The sequence below is a fragment of the Dermochelys coriacea genome, chromosome 9 (assembly GCF_009764565.3).
Source record: "Dermochelys coriacea isolate rDerCor1 chromosome 9, rDerCor1.pri.v4, whole genome shotgun sequence".
In the NCBI taxonomy this organism is placed as follows: domain Eukaryota; kingdom Metazoa; phylum Chordata; order Testudines; family Dermochelyidae; genus Dermochelys; species Dermochelys coriacea.
Genome location: NC_050076.1, coordinates 83,225,040 through 83,248,338, shown reverse-complemented (window position 1 = coordinate 83,248,338; position 23,299 = coordinate 83,225,040).

Below are 23,299 nucleotides of genomic sequence, written 5' to 3'. Positions count from 1 at the left end.
ACCTGCAAATGATATTGGTTGGCTACAATGACAGACTGCCATGTATTGTAATGGAGAAATACTGGAAGAATATTTAGTGTTGCATTTACTTATTCTGCTTCTTGTCTTTTGTATTCCAACCTTATAGCGGGGGGGGGAGGGGAAAGGTGGTGGCAGAGGATGTGATATACTATAACTGCAGTGTCCCCCCTATAAAATATAGCTTCATATCACCGCACTGCTACAATGGAAGGTATAAACAAATTTCCTCCCTAGATATTCTATTTGGACGGTACTCATCCTACAAAGAACACCCCAAAAGGCATAATGATTTTTAATAACATGAATGGTTTCATAATCCATAGAGTAGGTAGTATTATTAAAATAGGAATGCCAAGAACACAAATCAACAATATAAGATAAAACATGTATTTCCTTAATATTTTAATGTCACAAATAAAAATCTGGGCTCATTTATGTATATTTTTAAAATGTAACCATACTGAATAAACTAAAACAATAATCATTATTATTAACAATAGTAATAGTTACTTACAATTATTTACTTACTTACTTACTAATATATTACTTACTATTATTAACAATAGTAAGAAATACTGGCCATCTAACACTTCTTAGTTTTCAAAATAATGCAGATTACCTCTATATAATGAATGAAATTAATAATAAATAGGATTTACAGTAAGTTCCTATTTAGGGCAGATTTTTAGATCTTTTTGATCAGGTTCATAGCGGTATTATGATTTGAAGTTAATTGAGGCAGGATTTGTCTTCACCTAGAAGAATCATTTATGCATCTAGGTTCTCATGCCAGGCCTATCTCTGGAGTATCTAAGATAGATTTATTAGTCCCCTGTCTGGAGTATTTTGCTCATGTGGTTACATGGCTGGTGTGTGCAGAGGAAAAGGGAACATGAAAAAGAGAGTGGGAAATCAAAATGAGCAAGCTGAATGAATACACTCACACTAACAGTAATTATACTGTAACACTGGAAGGGCGGGATGTAAAAGAATATTTGACAGATCTTGCAACTACAGCCTCCTATGATAAGATAATGGTCCAAATTGCACTGCTATTATTGATCTTTGCTATAATTGCATTTAGAGGCCTTGATTGGTGCTCAGGACCCCCTTGTGCGAGGCCTTGTACAAATCCATAACAAAAAGACAGTACCTGCCCCAAGAGTTTACAGTCTATTCAATCTCAGTCCCACTGAAGTTGTTAGGTCCCATTGTGGGAGTAAGGCAAGCATCATTTGACTGAAGAAAGAGTGGATGATTTTAAAGTGGCGTGAGTGCAATTCTTCCTCCCCCAGGATAAAAACATGAGGGGAACTGATTCATCTACTGAACTTCCCATCTTGGGGAAGGAGTGGGCATCACCAGTTGCGGAGAGCCTGGCTAGGGAGCTAGAGGGTGATTCAGGGGCCCCCACACTATGGAGGAAGCTCCCCAGGCCTGTGCACAGAGGCCTTTTTCCCTCTGGCAGATCTTGTGGGGGAGCTACCAGTTCTGGTGGGCAAATCCTCTCCTCCTCACACAGGAGAACTCAGAGGAAACTCCATGAAGAGAACCCCAGAGAACTTCCTCCTCCCCCCTCAGCCCGCCCATGGATTTGTCTGTGGGAGGGGAGAACAGGACCACAAGATGGAGTCTGCTTCTAAAAGCAGAAGCTCCTAGAGATGTGAAAGGATTGTTTTACAGTGCTGAGCTCCCACTTTAAACATACAGGGGCAAATCTTGAAGCCTTAACTCAGGCAAACCTCCAAACGAATTTGATTGGGGCTGAATAAGGACTCAGTGTTTGGCCTACAGCAACATGCTATTACATGCATGGGTTTGTATGAGGGATGACATCTTCATTCCTATAATTGTAAAGTCACATCACCTGCATTCATGTATGGACTTTTCAGAGGCTATGGCACATGATTCTGCCTTCCCGGCATTGCCTTTGATGGCAAAGTGAGCTTTGCTTTTATATTTAGACTGAGTATCAAATTCTGTAAAACAATCAAAGAACAGTTAAAAACGATCACTAAAACCCAGGTGCATCCATCAGACTGCCCCAGGGCAACGCTAACAAGAGTGATTGGTTCTGACATGGCTCGAGCCCCGCCAGGTACCCAGCAACATTGGCAGCACTGCAAGGCAATCTTTACATAAGGAAAAACAGTTCTTGAGTAATGTCTCCAATACAAGCTGAACCCGGAGGTGAGCAACTCCTGGGAAATGATGAACTCTCTCATCTGCTACTGACTACAGTGGAAGATGAAGGTGCTCAGCACTTGGCAGACAGACTCATGGCCCATTAGAAGCAAAAAACCCCAACATGCTTTCTCTTCAATATTAGGCATTCATAACCTCTGGTATAGATCGATAGAGAGAGCGCGCAATTAGATCTTTGATCTACCTACCATTTATACCATCCTCACCACCGTGTTGTCTAACTATAGTATTATGCACCAAGCAATGTGAATAATAATCTATTGCACTTCTCTATGACTTCCATCTGAAGGTTTGAAAGCACTTTATAAACACTAATGAAAATGGCCTGACAAGAACCCTGTAAAGTAGGCAAGAATTATGACCTCTGCTTAGAAACTAGATGGGTCTGATAAAAAACCTGAGAACAGAGAGACAGATGGAACTGTCAATGAAACTGAACTACAGAGATGGGATGTGACTGGCCTGAGGCTGCAGAAGTCTCCAACAATGTTGGGAAGAGAACCCAGATCTCCTGAGTCCCACTTTACGCGTAAGATCATCCTTAATCCATTTATCTCTGAGTTCTCCAAAGACCCTCATTCCTTATTAGACTAATTCAGGATCTTGTTCTAAGCAATTTTTTTTCTTTCTGGGATCTGCCTTCCCCTATTCAATGGAGCTGAGTAATTATACTGTTGCAGTCCCTTCTCTTGGGAATTCAGTGATTTTCCTCTTTGTAATAGCTAACATTTATCTAGCAACTTTAATCCCAAAGAATCCCAAAGTGCTTCATGAACTATCCATCTATCTATTCTACCTACATAGCCTTAAAATCTGCTGCCTTGGCTGGTGAAGAAATGGGGAGTGAAGATTCGGCTAGTTGCAGTCTCTGCAGAAAGGAAACCTAGAATTCCTCTAGGGGGATAAGGCATGTTTGGTCAAGTGCATTGTGCTGCTCTTTGAGTAGGTGCCAACTGTGCCCTGAATAGTAGCTGATGTAGAGTGCAGCATATGCATTAGCCAGTTTGAGGGTAAGTAATGGACTAGACATGACCCTTACCTGTAGGCCACACAGGTATATGAGCTGTGGCTCTACTGAGACTCTGCCATGCAAATTACCTTGGGTGCAGGTAGGGCTCCTTATACCTTCTCTCTCTGCTTGCAGACCAGCATGGCTTTGGGAAAAGGTTATCCTCAAAAGGAGAATCGCTTTGCTCACATCTCAGGCTGATGATCCGGCGACTGTGAAATCACCATGAACCGAACGTGCTGAGGTTCTTAACACTCAGGAGTATCCCGGTAATCCGACAGCAAGGTGATGAATGAAGTTTAAATGCCTAGACAAACAGATAAATAGCTAAATAGCTAGTGTCCATCATTGTCAGACACAGGCTACAATATTTAATAGCAATGGCAAGTCACAGGAATAATGCTAGTGCAATCTATAGGGTTCCGGACACTTAATATAGAATAGTTCCACTTCTAACAACTGGCATTAAATAAGAGTGTGTACCGGGTATGGATAGCTATTTACTGCTCCGAGTGTTGCCTATGGCTTTAATAAGACCTGTGCCATTCACTGAGTGTGTCCTCTGAAACAAAGGAGACTCTCTGGCCGGTACCTGAAGCGAGTGCTCAGTCACATGAGCCCTGCAGATTCTGGTTGCAGCAGCTTACTTTTTATATACATGTTGCTGAGAAAGGGTGCAGCCCGTCCCTGGAAAGGAGACGTGGGGAATGAAAAAATATGCAAATGTAACACTAGAAAGTGAGACCAGAGCCCTGGCTTTTGATTTAAGTAGAATAGCTAATCAGCAAAGCTAAAGTACCTCTTCGTAGTCAGATTTAATTTCCAAACCAGATCATTCAAACAATCCAATCCCTGATACACTCTGTGTGCTGCTCTAGCTGGTTATATTTCCTTTGAACACACTTGATTGCATTATTAGAGTTTGAGTGTCGGGGGGGGGGGGGAATTACAATCTAACTATTGTTAATCTAACTATCAATATATTGGACAGGGACTGGTGTGTCAGTAATTGGTCAATGTATAAATACCAGGCAAATGCACCAGGCTAACTCCTGATATTACACCCATTGGCATAGCCTCCTGTCCTGGGCTGTAGGCAAATTAAATGATGCCTTAGAATTATGCACAACACAACTGTCCCCAAGCCCTCTCCCTTGTTTGTCCCTGCTGCCAGGTTTACTAGATCATCATTTATTTTGTTATCCAATTCAATTCATGGCAGATCTTCAGTGTGCTGCAGATTTTTGCATTGAAACACATGACTGCCTTACAGAAGTTGTCATGTTTTGATAGCTGCATAGCAGACTGCTGGAACTTCTGGATCCCAGGAGGGTGTGGGAATTGTCTTTGCCAACTAGGAGATAGTTAAAATTGTTGGCTCTGGAGAGAGGATGCATCTCTTCTCTCCCTCCCCTAGGGTAAACGCAGAGGTGAGTTTAAACTTGGGGGTGAGGGGCTGAATTCCTTAATCCCCAGCTTAGCAAACCTGTATACAACTGGATTGTCCTACTGTCCCTTGTCCCAGTATCAGCTCCTGCATCCAACAACAATGCAAAAAGACTCATTAGCCAGAATTCAGAGTAGCAACCGTGTTAGTCTGTATTCGCAAAAAGAAAAGGAGTACTTGTGGCACCTTAGAGACTACCAGATTTATTTGAGCATAAGATTTCGTGAGCTACAGCTCACTTCATTGGATGCATTCAGTGGAAAATACAGTGGGGAGATTTATATACACACACAGAGAACATGAAACAATGGGTTTTATCATACACACTGTAAGGAGAGTGATCACTTAAGATGAGCTATTACCAGCAGGTGGGGGCGGGGGGGAGGAAGAAAACCTTTTGTGGTGATAATCAAGGTGGGCCATTTCCAGCAGTTGATAAGAACGTCTGAGGAACAGTGGTGGTGGTGGGGGGAATAACATGGGGAAATAGTTTTACTTTGTTTAATGACCCATCCACTCCCAGTCTCTATTCAAGCCTAAGTTAATTGTATCCAGTTTGCAAATTAATTCCATTTCAGCAGTCTCTCGTTGGAGTCTGTTTTTGAAGTTTTTTTATTGAAGAATAGCCACTCTCAGGTCTGTAATCGAGTGACCAGAGAGATTGAAGTGTTCTCCGACTGGTTTTTGAATGTTATCATTCTTGATGTCTGATTTGTGTCCATTTATTCTTTTACGTAGAGACTGTCCAGTTTGACCAATGTACATGGCAGAGGGGCATTTGTGGCACATGATGGCATATATCACATTGGTAGATGCGCAGGTGAACGAACCTCTGATAGTGTGGCTGATGTGATTAGGCCCTATGATGGTGTCCCCTGAATAGATATGTGGACAGAGTTGGCAACAGGCTTTGTTGCAAGGATAGGTTCCTGGATTAGTGGCTCTGTTGTGTGGTGTGTGAGTATTTGCTGGTGAGTATTTGCTTCAGGTTGGGGGGCTGTCTGTAAGCAAGGACTGGCCTGTCTCCCAAGATCTGTGAGAGTGATGGGTCGTCCTTCAGGATAGGTTATAGATCCTTGATGATGCGTTGGAGAGGTTTTATTTGGGGGCTGAAGGTGATGGCTAGTGGCGTTCTGTTATTTTCTTTGTTGGGCCTCTCCTGTAGTAGGTGAGCTGTAGCTCTCGAAAGCTTACGCTCAAATAAATTTGTTAGTCTCTAAGGTGTCACAAGTACTCCTTTTCTATTAGTCAGAATGTTTCTGCTAAAATGGTCAGGAGGAAACAGTTAACATCATTGACATTTAAAGTATCCTCATTAGGCTGCAGAGTTAGCATCCCATTGTGATAAACTGGGGAAATCCAGTCTGCTCTCAAAACCATTCTGACTGCAGAGTCCAGCAGGCATCCCTGCCTGCTTCACATTGGTTTAACATTTTGAAGGCTATCTTCCCAACCATAAGGTTTAGCGGTTTAATTTTTTTCTTAGACCTGGTCTATACTTTTGCTGCCTTCGCTATGTCAGGTGTGGGGTGGAGAAAAACTACCCCCTTGCTGACATAGCTATGCCAGCAAAAGCCCTAGTGTAGACACAGTTATAGTTGCAAAAGGTCCTTTGCTGGTATAACTTATTTTGTTTAGGGAACTGGTAGAAATTATACCAGCAAAGAACTCTTTGGCTGGTACAAGCTGCGTCCCCACTAGGAGGGTTGCCTTTGACATAACTGTAACTACTGTAATAGACCCAGGCCAGTTGGGTACCGCAGAGTTGTCTTATTGGGATCCAGGAAGTGGGCGCCCACTGCTAAAGGATCCCCCCCCAGCCTAAGGGGGGGTCCACAGGACCTGGAAAACCAAATAATTACGGGGGACAACTAATGAAGAACAGGGACAGGAGTGCGGTCAAAGGGTCAAACAAAGGGAACCGGATGGGGACACTGAGCAAAGAACCCCGGACAGCGCCCACTGCTGCTCAAAGGTGTCAAGGGAGTCAGTGGACGCTGCTCAGAGGAACTCTGCCCCGAGGCGTGAACGGATAGAGGATCGGAAATAGGCCCCACAGTCACAGGAGACTCCATCGGCCAACCTCCTCACGCTGGTTTTATAGATGGCCACTTTAGACAGGGCCAGGAGAAGGTTGACCAGGAGGTCCCGTGTCTTGGTGGGGCCACGGATAGGGAGTGCAAAGATAAGGAGGTGAGGGGAAAAGTGCAACCAAAATCTTAGCAAAATATTCGTGAGGAGCCGGAATAGGGGCTGCAGCCCGGCGCACTCCAGGTAGACGTGCGCCAGGGTTTCCCTCACGCCGCAAAAGGGGCAGGTGTCCGGGATTGTGGTGAACCGCGCCAAGTACACGCCCATGCTCACGGCCCCGTGAAGGAGCCGCTAACAGATATCCCCGGCAGGCCTTGGGACCAAGGTGGAATATAGGCCGGCCCACCGAGGCTCCTCACCCTGTAGAGGTGGCAGGAGGTCCCACAACTTTGTGTCGGGGTGGGGCACGAGGGTGAGGACGTGAAGGGTGTGGAGCATGAGCGTGTATAGATGTTTTCTTGGCGCAGTCTCGAAACAGACCGGCTGCAGCTTGTGTAGGTGGCTCACGGTGAAGGGGCGGAGGGTCGGTCGGGTCCACGGGGCAGGGGCCCGATGAAAAGGTCCAGAGGACCTGGCGTGGAGGGTGGGCGGAGCACGCCCTCCCTTAGGACCCGGTCTAGGTAAACCCGAGCAGCGGGCAGCAAAGCGGCCCTTACCTCCTGAAGTACGCGCAGGGGAGTACGAGGTCTGGAGAGCCCCATGCGCTGAGCGAGCATCAAGGGATCCAGCCAGTCTCCCCACTTGTAGTCCAGGAGGTCTCCGACTTACAGCAGAGCAGTAGACGGCAGATATACTGGCCACTGGATAAACAGTTTTCTGTTCCCTGACCGACCAGAGCAGGGGCTGCTCCAGGCTATGGTGGACACATGACTCCAATTAGCCTGCTAAGAGTCAGTTGAAATCATTAGGCTAATGAGAACACCTGATTCCAATTAACCTGAAAAGAGTCAGGTGAGGCTGTTAAGCTAATATGAACACCTGACTCTAATTAAGGTCCCTCTGATACTATAAAAGGGCTCACTCCAGTCAGGCCAGGGAGAGCGGAAGTGTGGCTGAAGGGCTGGGTAATGAAGACACCCTCAAGTCACTGGAAAGGGAGCCCTAAGGTAAGGGTGACAAAGGTGTTGAGAGAGAGAAGCAGGAGAGCTGTGCGGAAGTGGCCCAGTGAAATGTAGCAACTCTGGCAGTGAAAGGTCAGCTGCCAACAGCTGCTGCCATTAGGGTCCCTGGGCCGGAACCCGGAGTAGAGGGCAGACCTGGGTTCTCCCCAACTTGCCACTACAGAAATACCTCCTGGGAGGGGAAGACAGGCCCCTGTTAGGACAGGAGGCTAAACTATATTGGAATAAGCCCATAGGGACAACAGAGACTGTGGGAGTTCTCTCACCAACCTCCTTGCTGGCTTATGATGAAAATGGCTCAGTAGGCTGTGACCCTTGCCTCTAGAGGGAGAAGGGCTATGTAGAGGGTTACAGTGAGCCTCTGAGGCTAGCGTAATCAACCCGGAAGCATGGGACCTACTGAGACAAGGTCGGAGCTCTGCCACACTATTCCAGCTCCATTAGTGGTGGGGGGAGAAGGGGTGGGGGGGGGAAGAAGGGGAAGTGTTGGTGATGCTCCGTGTTTTACCTGCCTTTCTTAACTTGGCAGCTAGCACGGGCATCACATAGAGCTTTCTGAGCTGAGCTTGCAGTGGGCAGTGCCCCAGTGAGCAATGCTGGGCAGGGGGCAGCAGCCCCAGCAATAGCAGAGATAGCGTACCCCGTTCATTCAGTGTGAATCGATGAATCAAAGTCACCTGAGAAGGGAGAGCCAGACTCAGTCACGGCTGTTTCCTCTCCCGAGTTTACCTTGTGTTTTATGTTTAATAGATGGAGAACTGAAAAGCCAGGGCTAAACTGAGAGTAAAGCCAGCTGAATAACAAATAACAGCACTGATGTGGTGATTTTATCTGTATAGCAACAGTGCCCAGAGTGCTCAGTCAAAGATCAGGGCCCATGAGCTATGCCTTGTACAGATATAAATTAGAAGATGGTCCCTGCCCCATGGAGCTTCCAACCTATTAGTTATTTGCAAATAATTATTCAGTGAAAAACAGCAAATACCCTCCTGAATGTTCATCACAGCTTGCTATCTGAGCCGTTCTACAGCCATGCAGACTCCAGAATAATGGCTGAATAATGAATAATGAATAATGGCTGAATAATGAAAATATTCATCAAGTAATTAGTTGATAATATGTTTTGCCAATATTCACAATAAATATTATTTCCCATTGGATTATTCACCTGGTTTCAGCTGGGAGCACGGGCTGTGGGGGAGGTTGTTGTAATCTGGTTAAATCACAACGTATATTGAATTCACTCCTATGTTACCATTGTGTCATCAGAACACTTCAGGTACGTAGAAAGCCTTACACACACACACGCGCGCGCGCGTGTGCAAGAGATAAGTTCAAGATTCAGAGTTTGGACCTGGAATTTTGAACACCCCAAAGTTCAGCATTAGTAGAGAAATAAAAGGTCAATGGATTTTTTTGGTTCAGCTGAGGGCTTGTATTTCAACACCAAAGTTTGGAGTGTTCCGATCTGGAGCGCTGCTTTGTGTCCCTACATACACACTTACAAAGCACCATGCACAATAGTTGTGCAACAGTTCCTTTTGTCACAAGCTCTGCAATTCTTTTTGTACCTCCGAAAAAGATTATTTCCATATGATATTCCTCCACTGGCAAGTTCCTAGGAATATTTGTGATTCTGTTAATCTCACAGGAACTCACAACTTTTCCTTCCTTCTAGGAAGTCTACATGCATCCAGGAGATTTGATTCAGTAGGTTGCCAAACACACCTGTGACTTCTCTTAGCATAAATCTCCCCTCCCATTCTTCCTCTTTCCTGCTGTCAGTCACTGTGTCAAACATCAGCATCAGTTTCGTTCCAAAATGTTTCTTAGAGGGATGTCAAAGACCAGAAGTTGTCCATGCAGTTCCAGGATCCAAGATGATGCGTTTGCTAATGCAAGAGCCACATCATATTATCTTGTCCATTATCAGCTCTGTCAGAGCACTGTGTAACGGAAAGTCTGTCCTCATGTGCATCCGATGAAGTGAGCTGTAGCTCATGAAAGCTTATGCTCAAATAAATTTGTTAGTCTCTAAGGTGCCACAAGTACTCCTTTTTTTTTTTTTTTTTTTTTTTGCGAATACAGACTAACATGGCTGCTACTCTGAAACCTGTCCTCATGTGGTAAAATTCCAGATGCCTCTTCAGCCAAACTCACTGATCAGATTGCTATGGTAAAGGACTTTGCTTTGGTTCTTCAGCCCTCATTTCCATTGGCCTGTCAGCACGGTTCCACCTTGAGGCTAAAAGAAAAGGAGTACTTGTGGCACCTTAGAGACTAACAAATTTATTAGAGCATAAGATTTCGTGAGCTACAGCTCACTAGCTGTAGCTCATGAAAGCTTATGCTCTAATAAATTTGTTAGTCTCTAAGGTGCCACAAGTACTCCTTTTCTTTTTGCGAATACAGACTAACACGGCTGCTACTCTGAAACCTTGAGGCTAGAGAGTGTAGTATCTTAATGCACTGGCAAGCTTGCATCTGAGACATTAAATCTGAGTTCCTTCTGTCTTCCTGTGCTGGACTGTCCAGGTGAATGTTTAAGACTCAACTGGCATTTTAGAAAAAGGTATCGGGACATGCAGTGTCCTAGCCAATTCTTAAATACTATGGTGACAGGAGCTGAGAGTAGTAGGATGGGAATACCCAGAGGGCTAGGCAACATGCATGCAAATAGGAAAACATGAACCCTGAAGAGCTTACCATCTAAAATGCTGTGCAGCATAAGAAGTGTTTTTCCAAACAGTCTTATGCTGCGACAGCCCTCCAGCCACACCCAACCATCCCAGCTACACCATTTTGGGATTCCTCCATGGAGCTGGAATTACAAAGTAGCAAATTAAGTTAGCTGTAAGGTTGCTTCGAGCCACTGAAGATGGGGCCTCGAGTCTGGTGTTTTCTTAATGCTCTGATGACCGCAATCAGACTATCTGACCTCTTTCAATAGACCAATAACCATGCTAACAAAGCATCATAATAACCAGCAATAATTCTGGTCACTGCACTTTTCAGGATGAACCATTGTTAGCCATTCTCTCTTGTGCCGGATGAGTGTATGTTTTTAGATATGTCATAAGTACTGGGCTTCCCTGAAATGAATATTTTACAGTGTAGTAAATATCCTTTTATCTGAATTCCTGTTGCAGAATCTGTAGCAAAGAATCTAATCTAATAGATATTATAAATGGATGCACAACTACATAATTAGGTGTTGAGGGGTGATTAGTATCATTTGTGAACCAGAACGAGTTCTTCAAATCTTATGCTTTTAATTCAGCGTTTTCATATTTAGGAGCTTAAAAATTACCACAAAGGAACAGATCAATGGTTTGTCTAATCTACTGGCCTTCCTCTGCGACTCACCAGTACTGGGTTCTTCAGTACAATATGTACACGTAAAATAAGTCCAAGGCTATTAAAACATGGTTAAGGGCTTGTCTGCAATGGAAAATGTAACTATATTAGCTCCCCCAGGGTGTGAGCGTGAGTGTGAGAGAGAGATGTGGCCCTGATATTTGATGCCAATTTTGGTGCTACCATGTTTAAGCATAGAGTAGAAAGGACCTTTAAAATTCCTTATACAAGGATGAAATGAGGATGAAATTCCAGGTATTTACCCTACATTTTATACTGGAGAGTGTCTTTTTTTTATGAGGCAAATAGATGTAGCTACTTTTTTGACAGGCTGTGTTATTTTCTATTACTCCAATGGTGCTTGAAATTATAAGAAGTTAAGCATGGTTATAATTAGCAGTGCTGAATAATCAAGTGGGGAAACAACGGTATTGTGCCTGCAGTCTTTCCCAAATGGGAACTTTCAGGTCTGCTTGTATTCAGCTGGAGAGTGTGGAAAGTTCTACATTTAAAAGCTTTGCATAATCTACACAGAGACAGCACTGAAAAGGTGACCACATTACTGCCACAGCAATCCCTGGAGAGCAGAGGGCGGGGGAGGCTCTTTTGCGACCAGTGTCATTTGAGTTAAATGCCTCAGCTTAATCCAATGAGATGATGAAGAAATAGGGCTTTCGTATTGGGTTTTTATGATACAAATGACTAAGCTTATACAAACACCAGTCTGGTAACAGGGAAGCATAGGAATTATCAAACCAGATCCCAGCTAGTCACAAATCCTGTCTCTGACAGTGACCAGCAGGAGATGCTTTGGAGGAAGGTGCAAGATTCTGTGTAATAGACAATTTAGGGAGGTTTTTAAAGGCCCCATTTCCAGATATGATCGCTGGTTTTGCACTAAAAACATCACTGGGAATAAGCGTAGGAACATTTTTATAACTCTTAGACAAATGTATACTTGGCTGTTGTTTATTTTGTATTGCAGTAGAGCCTAGAGGCCCAAATCCTGGACCAGGGCTTCATTGTGCTGGGTACTATACACACATAGTGAATGGTGGGCCCTATCCCAAAGAGCTTACAATGTAAGCATATCTGAGAAACAACACATGGATACATCAACCAGATAGTGGGAAAGCACAAGGTGAAATTGAGAATTACAGTTTGACACACAACTGCTATAAAATGCTCCCACATTTAATTGTGCTATCAATTATCTGCAGGCACAAAATCAAAGTGTGAATACTCACAACTTGAATTCCATGTGCTCGCAAAAAACTACTCATGCATTGTCTACTGAGAAAGAATTAGCTGTAGATGTTATCTGGCAAATAATTTTGAATAACTAACAAATTGGAGCAAATTGTAATTAGCATGCAGACAATTTGAGATCAGTAAAAAAGATAAAATTAGTTAGTTCCGTTATTCACTCATCTCTAGCCACCAATGCCATTTGGGCTTTAATATTTGCAATCTAGCTTCATAAAGACCATAGTGAGTTTCTGAGCAACTAACTCATTAATATGATGTTAGTGGCAGTGGCAGCTCCAGGCGAAACTTTTCAGAGTGTGCTCAGTAATTGATGGCATCTTTGAAAGTGCCCCACAGTGCTCTTCTGTGGCTGCTATGCTGCTCAATTGAGTCCTGCTGCTACTTTGGAGCACCCTAAGGAAGGTACATATTTATTGGAGGCCCCACTGGAATAAGTACATCGCAGGGCTGGTGTAAATCAGGAGTAACTCCATTGACTTCTGTGGATTACACAGGTGCAAAACATACCTGTGAGATGAGAATCAAGCCCTGTATTTTCAGGGTTATACCTGAAAATACCTGATTTCTCACTCCTATTTCCAGACAAACCCCATCTAAAACAACTGAAGGTGTTCTTACTTTTACTCCATTTGATTGAAATATTTTGGTCCAAATAGTTTTGCTCCAGATTATTATGGCCTTTTGAGCCAAAGGAATACAGAGATTTGTAGACCTGCACTTCCTCTGAAGTTAGTTAATTTAGACTTTACAGTCATCTTTTATTGCAAGCTTTAAGAGCTGAGTCCATCTGCATTGCACCAATATTAAAATTCCCAAAGTAAATTTTTGGAAGAGATGGGGTATGTCCCAGTTTCCTAGGCTAAAATTCCTCCTCTCCCATTGCTGTACAGCAGTCTGTGCACAAGCTGGCTGTTGCACTTCACCCTAGAGGTGGCTGCATCTTAGTTGTGCTTTGGTACACATAGCTGTAAAATGCTTTGGACTCCTTCAGGATGAAAAGCAATACATATAAATAAAAAATTGTTATTACCAGGAATAATAATTTGATTCACGTTCGGTGACAAGGTAGTTAGAAAGTTTAGAGAAAATGAATCTCATTAAAGAACCTCCTTTAGGTGCCTAAGTCTCTGGAAAATGGGACTCAGGCTCCTACATCACACACAGTGGCTAGCATGCCTTGTGGTAGAGAAGAGACAGGACTTTGTTGTGCTGAATATAAAGCAGATTCTTTATTGAGGCTACTGGACACAAATTGCTGCTGGACACTGTATTTCTCCTTGTCTTTTTATCTGCTAGACTTACTGGGCTGTGGCAGGGCTCCCTCCTGTTACCAAACAGTGTTTCCCTTAAATTTGGGCCTGGACTAAGCAGTCAGGGAAGCAACTGCTGCCTACATTGTGTTATGTAGAAGAGTTTGGGATTTCTAGATGGACCTTTTTCCCATTTGCTCCCTATGCAATGAGATACTAATCCAAAGAATTATTATTATGTAATAAAGTTTTCTGAACACGAATATAAAATCAGAAGCTAATTATGAATTATAAATGCTCGACATAAGCTTCTGCAAACAACTGTAGGCGGTTTTATTTCCTAGTGACTGGGTACCAACACAAAGACTGCAATGTGTACTCATATTGAGCAACTATTTCAGAAACTGTCTGGTCTTGGTAGTGGAGTTTTCACTGTCATTCAGTTTGGGCACAATTTGGCACCCTGGAGTTTGGCACAGTCCAACATAACTGACAGTCTTTGCTACGGATGGATAAGGACTAGAATAGCTGGGAAGGTCAGCGGGGCAAAGCTGCGCATTGGCTCCATGTGTGGGGCGAAGGGGTACAGCGCGGGAACAGCAGCACATCAGTAGTTGAAGTGCATTAGCAGACACATATGATGAGAACCTGAGACTAGAAAAGAATAGCAGAGTGTGCTGAGTGGGACTGAGGTGCATTAGCAGAGTGGTGTCTGAGCCTGGACTGCAAGACTAGGGTGGCTGCAGATCAGCATTGAGGTGTATTCTGAGCTGAGCTGTATGGGACCCTGAATCTAGAATAGCATGGCATGCTGTGGGCCAGGAGGGAAATGTATTGGCAGAGTTACAGTAGGTGGGGAGACATTTGCCCATGCTGTGCCCGAGTCAAATCTGCCCTAATAATCCTTCTTTCACGAGCGCTACATTCACTCACAACTCTTTATTTTTATTTTTTTTTAAATAGACAGGCTTGTGTGGTGTGCAGTGAAACCAACAATCAATCCATCCACAGGAGAACAGTGCTTTGTAATACAGGGTCAGAGACGATGTCAGGTATCTCAAAGAGAATGAGGCCTTTAAGAAATTGATTCTTGGAGAGAGTCATCATATCCACTGTGTAGTGGCAAAGTCTTACAGTGTGCTGCTGACTCAGCAAATCAAAGCACTGACCTCTGAACTGAGAGGTGAAGGAATCTGGAGCGTCAGGCTTTCATTGAACCCACAGTGTTTGCAGCGAAGGCAGCGGAATCACTGTTTCATATGATATGATCTCTCACAGTTCTCAGAATAACAGCTCATTCCCGAGAGTGGAAATCTCCCTTTGTTAATTACCTTACTTTGAAAAAGAGACCCGCCTCTGCATGACCTGCCTGGCTCGGGTTCAATGGCAGAAGAGTTCCTAAGGCAAAAGAGGGTTGTATTTTTCAGAAAAGCTATTGTGCAACTCAGGCTTTCAGCACCGCTTCCCATTGAGTTCTCACTGGGAGTTTCTTTCTCCCTAACTACTTTTCAGTAAGCATTGCGTGCAAATACACATTAGAGTAAATGGAAGATGTAATAACAATAATCTATGGTAATTTGGGCAGTTTTATCTTTGAAAATAGAATAGGGTAATAACAACACATATACACCCCTATTAGTGTAAAGGTAATTCATATCTATACCCTCATATATATCCTACATTTTCAAAAGTGATTAGTGAGTTTGAATGCCCCGCTGGAGATGGGGCGTGGGGTGGGTGCTCTGGTCCCTCAAAGGTGTCTCAAAATGGGCACCAAAAAATGGAGACACTGAAAATCACTAGGAACTTTAAAAAATGTAGGCCATACATTGTTAAAGAGTTTCAAAGGGAAGGGGACAGGTTGAGTAACTGAGCCCCTGGGACAGTCACTGTTCCATTATGCTTTGCAGGTGACATCTAAGGGGAGGAATGTAGAAATAATGAAGAACTGATCACAAAAGAAAAGGGAAGATCTGTTTGAATAAGCAAATCTTATACTGTGATCCCACTACAATAAAATTACAAAGGTTCTAGGTCATCTGCTTATAGGCTGATCATCATCTAGGAGCAGGAAGGAATGTCTGCTTGTGGTGTAACATTACCCCACAGGTATAATTGCATACAAGCGCATTTCATGGACTGTATGAAGCAGTTGGCCACTGTCAGAGACAGAATACCACACTGTCAGCAGTTGGGCCAATATAAGCATCTCTCTCCAGGAGTGGCTGACCACCAAGGGCACTAGGCACTAGGCTTCCTCTGCTAGGTGTGCCAGCACAGAATAGGATGTGAGGAGCCATTTCATAAAGCCTCCCAGAATTTGATGGTGCTGGTATAGTGCCCTGTGTCAGTTCCTTTGAAGGCAAGCACTACATCCCCATGTGGCAAGTGATAAAATGAGGCAGGGAGCTTTGAAGCCACCTCTTGCATTCTCCTTATGCTGCTCTTATGATTCAAAGTAACCATGGTATTTTGCAGGATGCTTCTAAACTTTAGCTATCAAACCCCCTCAACATCCAGCTTGATATCTGGAAGAATCAGTATCTCCACTTCATGATGGGAAACATCAGAGCCAGGATCAGATCTTGGGAGTAGGGCTCCCAGTCCAGTGGTCAGACACCAGATCACACACCTCTCTCTTTCTCTCTCATGATCAAATGGGGCATCTCATGAGACAGAATGTTAACTCTGCCCCTCCCGGTATGATATGCACACACAACGGGATGTGTGCTACATTTAGCCATTACCCCTGAGTATTTAGGTTGCATGGTACATTGCTACGTCCACTCACTATGGTCTCTGAGTTCCCATCAGTCAAAAGGCCTCTTTCCCGTAACCCATATCAGTAGTGAATGATGAATGCCCCGTGCAGGACCTAAAGGATGGTCAGTGAATTCTGAGTACCCACAGAAAATAGCAGGGATAGTACAACAACATGGTCCCAGCAACACCTGAGGCAGTGAACGGGATGGAAGGGCTTCATCTGCCAGGCCTCTTACAGATATCGGTTAACCCTATCTGAGAAGATTAACTCCAGCAGCATTACATGCTAGATCAAACAGGTTGTGTGTATCAGCTATTGCTGGGTTATGTCTAATTTGGACTTAGACCTCAGTGGCAGGGACCTGCACCCTGCCCACATTTAATGCTCTGCTATTTTGAAATTTTGAATGGGCGAGTAGGTTGAAAAACACTCATCAAGTTTACATTCCAGTCCCGACAGAGATTTCAAGACTGTCCTTATAGCACTGCTCAGCACAGAGGATAGCAGTAATATTTTTAGGCGTAGGCACATTTCCAAAACCAAAGAGAGATGCAGAGGAATCAGTCCTATGCAAGACTGTCACCTTCCATACATTTAGTGATGTGAGCCCTCAGAAGGAGAGACAGCAGGGAGTAGCTTTGCATTGTGACAGAGGAAAGCTGCAGGCTGGACCTGCTCAGGGTGCAGAGTTAACATGAAGTGGCAGCAAGAGGACCTCAAACCTACTAATTCATTTCCTGCTGGGCACTATTGTAGATCTTGCTTAAATAAACAACACAGTGAATTCTTTGCTTTGAGGCCAAGCAAGACAAGAACAGAAGACTCTCACCTAATCCAAGGACAGTTTTGTCTTTTTATTCATCTTAAACCAGGGCTTCCGACATTTAGACAGACACTGCAGCAAATCAAAGACCTTCCCTGCCCCAGATTCTGTTCTGTGCATCTGACTAGGGTGTGTATGGCTTTTTTTTTTTAAATAAGTGCCCATTAGCCAGCAATTAATAATAATAATATCATGGGAGAACCATCCTACCTGAATGTTGATAGCACTAGATAATTAAGCAAAATAAATGGTAGTGGATGCTGAAGCATCAGCATAGATTGACCCAGCTCTATTTGCCCTCAGATGGTTAACAAAAGCCATGATTAAACTGAAACCCACATCAAACACCTATGCCTCAAAATTCACACCCAGAACCCAGCCTCCTAGTTTGCATTAAACCCCTCTAGTGTTAGTGACTAGGCCACTTTTATAGGTTACCTTAATTGGACTGCTTAAAGATAACAAGGCCACCTGCCCTGAGCAGATGAAACTCAGCTGCTTTCCCTCAGCCAGACAAGCTGGAGAGAAAAGGAGTTCACACTCAGCCACTCCTCAGTCGTGTCACTCCCAATGCCTGCATTCTAGCTAGGACCAGGTCAGAATTCTGTATGGATTTTGCCAGCTTGCTGTAGGACCCAGATCCACAAAGAGATGCAAGGCCTAAGTCCCTCTCTTAGTTGCCGCTGCTATCCACAAACCCCCTCCTCAGCTGCCACCTAACTATAGGTGCCTACATTTTGACTGTAAAAGTTCCCTAGTGCCTAAGTTTCTGCCTCTAGGCATGTGCACTGCTGCCTCCATCTAGGTATCCAGTGTGATCTACAAACCAGATGTTTGCTCATCTATCTTGGGTTTGGGGCCGAATCTAGTAGGTGGCTTCCGAGCATGCCGATTGATTTGGGTTCTATTCAAAATCTGGCTGCCAGAGACAAAAGCAGACACCATATAACTATTAGCCCTGTGGTCAGGGCACTCACCTGGGGTGGGGAAGATCTTGGTTCAATTCCCCTCACCCCCCAGATGGGGAAAAAGAATTTGAACAAGGTCTCCTGCATCCCAGGTGAGTGCTTTAGCCCCTGGGTTAAAAGTTAAACAGTCACCTACTGCTGGTGTTTTGCATGGAGTGAGACAGGTGCCTAACTCGTTCTCACAAGGAACAGCTTAGGCACCTATGCCACCTGGCTCCAAGAGAGGGGTTCCCAGACGTGGATCACAAGCAGAGATAGGTGCCTCACTCTATGAGAGGGGCAGGGCTTAGGACACACCCCTTCCAGTGGCTGGCTTAGCATGCAGGCTTTTGTGGATCTCATTCTCAGGCACCTTTCTCTCCCCAGTCATTGTAGAGAGAGCCTAGGTGCCTAACTCAGACTTTGTGGATCCCACTGTTGTTCCAGTGATTTTCTAGGCACTTACGTCCCTTTGTGGATCCGGGCCTAGATGGCTTTCCCAGGCGGCTCCTGGTGGCCTGTAAATATCCTGGCATCTTGTTCAGTGCTTTTGGGGGTTTAAATGGGGGAAGGTTGCTTTTGGCTCCAGGAGGTTTCCTCTGAGAAGCCCTGCGGGATCTATAGGTTCAGTTATTATAAGGGCTAGCACCAGAATGAAAAGACCTGTGGAAGCTCTAGGGTTAGGTGCATCGGCACATCTGAGTGTCTGCACAGATGTCTGCAAAGGTCTGCATGCATGTTTGCACAGGTCTGTTGCACATACATGTTATATGTATTCCTTAAAGAAAACCTAGTAGGCAGAAGTAATTACAAAGAAAACTGGGGTTTGTACCCTCTACGTGGAGGGCATAAGTGCAGAGTAATTGCTAAAACACCCTGTAATGCTCCCAGCTACTACTGCAATGGAAGACACAAAGGAGTTCATCCATAAATAACAGCAATATATTATCATTTAGGGATAATGCTACCAGGGAAAGGCAAGGGAAGAGTTGGGAATACAGATCTTCACACCGATTCTTACCTTAAGTATTTTCTTGGCACCCAGATATCATGGTGATGGGTGCCGATGAGTTGAGATGAGATGAGATGAGACACCCAAAGTAACACGTGCAGTTGCAGCAGAGTTATTGTTGACTTTTCTTCACAATGTCAGCATCTTGGTTCTTACGTCAAGACAAGCAGACTATTGAATAAGGCTCTCACTCTTGCTGAGAGGGCATGTGGTTGTCTGGGGAGCAGAAAGATTGTTTGCTTTAAAATCAGATACTCAGTCAATGGCACAGCAGGGAGATGCAGCTATTCCGATGGGAAATGCAGTTTGGTTTTTAAGGTTCTTTTTATAAACAAGGCATTTCTGTCCCGTGGCCAACTATTCTCTTGTCAAAACAGCACCACTGCAGGTTAACTGGCACTTGCACAGATGCACCAAAGATGTTGCTAACTACCTGTTGACAGGTTTCAGAGTAGCAGCCGTGTTAGTCTGTATTCGCAAAAAGAAAAGGAGTACTGGTGGCACCTTAGAGACTAACAAATTTATTAGAGCATAAGCTTTCGTGAGCTACAGCTCACTGTGAGCTGTAGCTCACGAAAGCTTATGCTCTAATAAATTTGTTAGTCTCTAAGGTGCCACCAGTACTCCTTTTCTTTTTACCTGTTGACAGTGATGGTTTCCAGCATATTATCACTGTATCACATGTATGTAGCTCATATTCCCATGACATGCTGCTGTTTATAATTAAACACAAAAAACTACCTCGAAGAATATTATTATCTCTTTGTCTGCAAAGTCAAGCACTCAGAAGTTAGGAAAGGCCAGAATTAAGGTTGCTTGTGCATATGCATTGCAATACAGTCTTTAATTACATGGATCACGTAAGTGTTTTTCCACAGGCCCCCAGCCAGCCGAAGTCTCTCTTTCTGGGCTCCTCACCCAATTCCCCCCTCACTCCTTCCTTGGGGCATTGCCCCAGTCTCTTTGCACAGCCAGTCCCAGTTCTCCCACCACACCTCAACTCCATGTCAGATATGACTCTTCTCCATCTCTTACCCCATTCCCCCCCTACACTGGTTCCTAGTCCCAGTTTCCTTGCCCAGACAGTCTCTGTTTCCCCAACTCCCCCCAGCTCCTTATCCGATCTTAGCGTTTCCCCATTTGGGATTCCCTCTGAGACCTTCTCCACTCAGGTTACCCAGAACCCCTTGTCCTGGTCTGGGAGAACACTTCCTCCAGTTCTCTGGGATCCAAAAACTCATTCGACTCCAACTTGTCATGCAGGTTACTTTATTAGGCATGTAACAGCCCGATGCCCTCGCTGGCTAGGCCCAGATGCAGGGGACTTAGGTACACCACAATTCCAAATCATGTCACACACTACACAGTTTATGGACATTATTCCTAGCTGCTAACTTCCGTACTTCTTGAATCTTGGACATCGCACAGATTGTGTAAGGACCAATCGCTTATGTCCTCACCTCGTCCACATTTCAAGCTTATCAGTTCACAGTGTCCACTTACCTCAACCAGCCCCAAAACACCATCTCCAGCCTGTCACTCCCTTGCTTGCAGTTTAACCTTCCACTCAAATCATGAGTGCCCAAGAAGATCTATGCCTACACCCCCCCAACTAATTGGCTTCCAGTCCCCCCAGTTCTCTCACCAGCTCCCAGTCCCAGCCTCCTTCCCCAATCAGTTCCACTCTCCCGCTCCCACTGGCTCTCAGTCCCAGTCTCTGTGCCCAATCAGTCCCAGTCTCCCTCTGCCCCCTCTTTTGGCTCCCCATTCCATTCTCCTTACTCAACCACTTCCAGCCTGCCTTCCCACCCCTTCCTGCCTTCCAGTCAGTTTCTCTTCCCCCCTCCAATCCCAGTCTTACCAGACTCCTTGTCCCAATCTATTCCTATCCTCCCTCCTACCCCCATTCTGTCTTTTGAGCCTTTACATTTGACTCAGACAGCTTCCTCCTCCACACTGCCTGAGTGCCAGCAAGGGAGGTCATTCAGAGCACAGCAGAGACAAGCTCTCTGCACTAGTGCCCAGCCTGGAGCAATTGCGCAACCATTACAGGGAAAGTCCCACTTTGCCTCAGTAGTCCTAGGCTGGAGCATGCTCAGTTGCTCTGTGGAGATAGCAGTCTGGTTAGCTTAGGAGTTGGGAAAGGCTTGAGCATGCTCAGGGAGGACAAATTCTTCAGAGGTTTTGGCTGCAAACATGGAAAAAGTCTCAACTGTGATTTTCTAAAGGCTTATAACTTGGCCAGTTGGGTAGTCTGGAGACAGGAAAAGGCACATCTCTGATACAAAGTCCACCTTTCTGCCAAACTTTAACCCCTGTTCAAAAGCATGGGATCATTATAGCTTTCCAAAGAAAAGGTGACCAGAATTTTTCCCAGTCTGATTCTTGGAAACAGCTGACCCATTTTGGCAGATTTTTTTTTTTAACATCAAGCCTCAGGCAGACATCCAGCATGGAAAACTTCAAAGTTATAAGCAACTGAAAATAGGACCTTGCAATGGGAAGTGTCAGGCAACCCTATAATGTACTAGTGTTAAATACTGAGGCCTTGATCCTGCAATGAGTTCCTCAGGGATGGACGCTGGAACCCATGAAGAGCCCCACTGAAATCAATGGAACTCTGCGCAGACATAAGGGTTTCACCCACAAGGAACTAATTTTAAGATTGGAAGCTAAGATCTTACAGCCTTCATCCCTCGGACAGGAATACACGTCATAGCAACATGCACAAAAGTTAACATACCCTAAGTCGCTCCTTCAGCCCAGGTTTTCCAGGACTGTGATGATTGCACTTACTGTGTATGCCTCCTGCTGCCTAATTACTGACAGTATCAAGCATCCTGTCTCCCCTGAGTGAGAGTCATCCTGAAAACTCATGGGACATGCCTGACTTTCCCACGTCCTGCAATGTAAACTCATGGAGCTGTTTAATGTCTTTTAGACATTGTGATACAGCATTACTGGGTGAAGTTGCTGTGATCAGAAGTAATGCTGCAGTGATGAGATTACAGAAACCACAACCAAACCAACCAGAGACACTGGTCATTTAGGACTTACTATATTTTGTGCCTATATAGTGCAGGGAAATAATGGAAGGGACAGACCTCTTGAGCTGGATTCTGTAGTATTTACCCACATGAGTAGCTCCACTAAAGTCAAGTGGACTAGTCACGTGAGTAGGGGGGCTGTAAATTCAGGTCATTTACTTCCAGCAGATAACATGTGTTCTTATAAACAAAGTACAGTTTTAATAGATAGATAGAATGCAGAGAATTAATATTTCACGGCATTGGTAATAGGACACGGAGACTTTCACCTCTAAGCCCAGGTTCAAATATAGTTTAGGTCAGCTGTGACCAAAGATCATGTTATCAGATGGCCTCTGTGAAATGAATTTGGAGGAACTCAGTACACTTCCTAGTGGACAAATGTCCCCATCATAAAAACTGCCACCCCATCTAGCAGTAAATGGCATGCTTGTTGGCAATTTTAGGTAGGGGTCCTACAATCAGGCTAGAGCTACTCACAATATTTTGTGCTAGGAGTGGATTTTATCCAGTGTAGTGAGGATATTTTCAGAAGCCTGAACATGCAACCTGAGCAGAGTGCTCTGCTGTACAATGGTTTGTGCCGTCTCTCCTAACAAGCCTGGCTTGCGAGTGTTTGCTTAAGAGTAAATTATCTATGGGACATAGTGTGTATATTGTGCACTTTTGCTTGACTCTGCCCACTAGTCCATCTCAGCTTGGACTACTTGCACCATTCTAAACCTCTAAACAGCTTCAAACAGCTGCCACTTTAAAAATCGGCTTTTCAAGGAAATATTTCCTCCTTTCCCATCCAATTATGGGAGTTTGTCTTCTAAATTTCCACTGGCCTCAGACGTAGCTCAGTGACTTCTCAAGGCTAGAAATGGGAGCTTTATACCACGGGTTACCAAGGATAAAGCTTTTGCCTCCAGCCCTGGTGGACGGTGAAATATT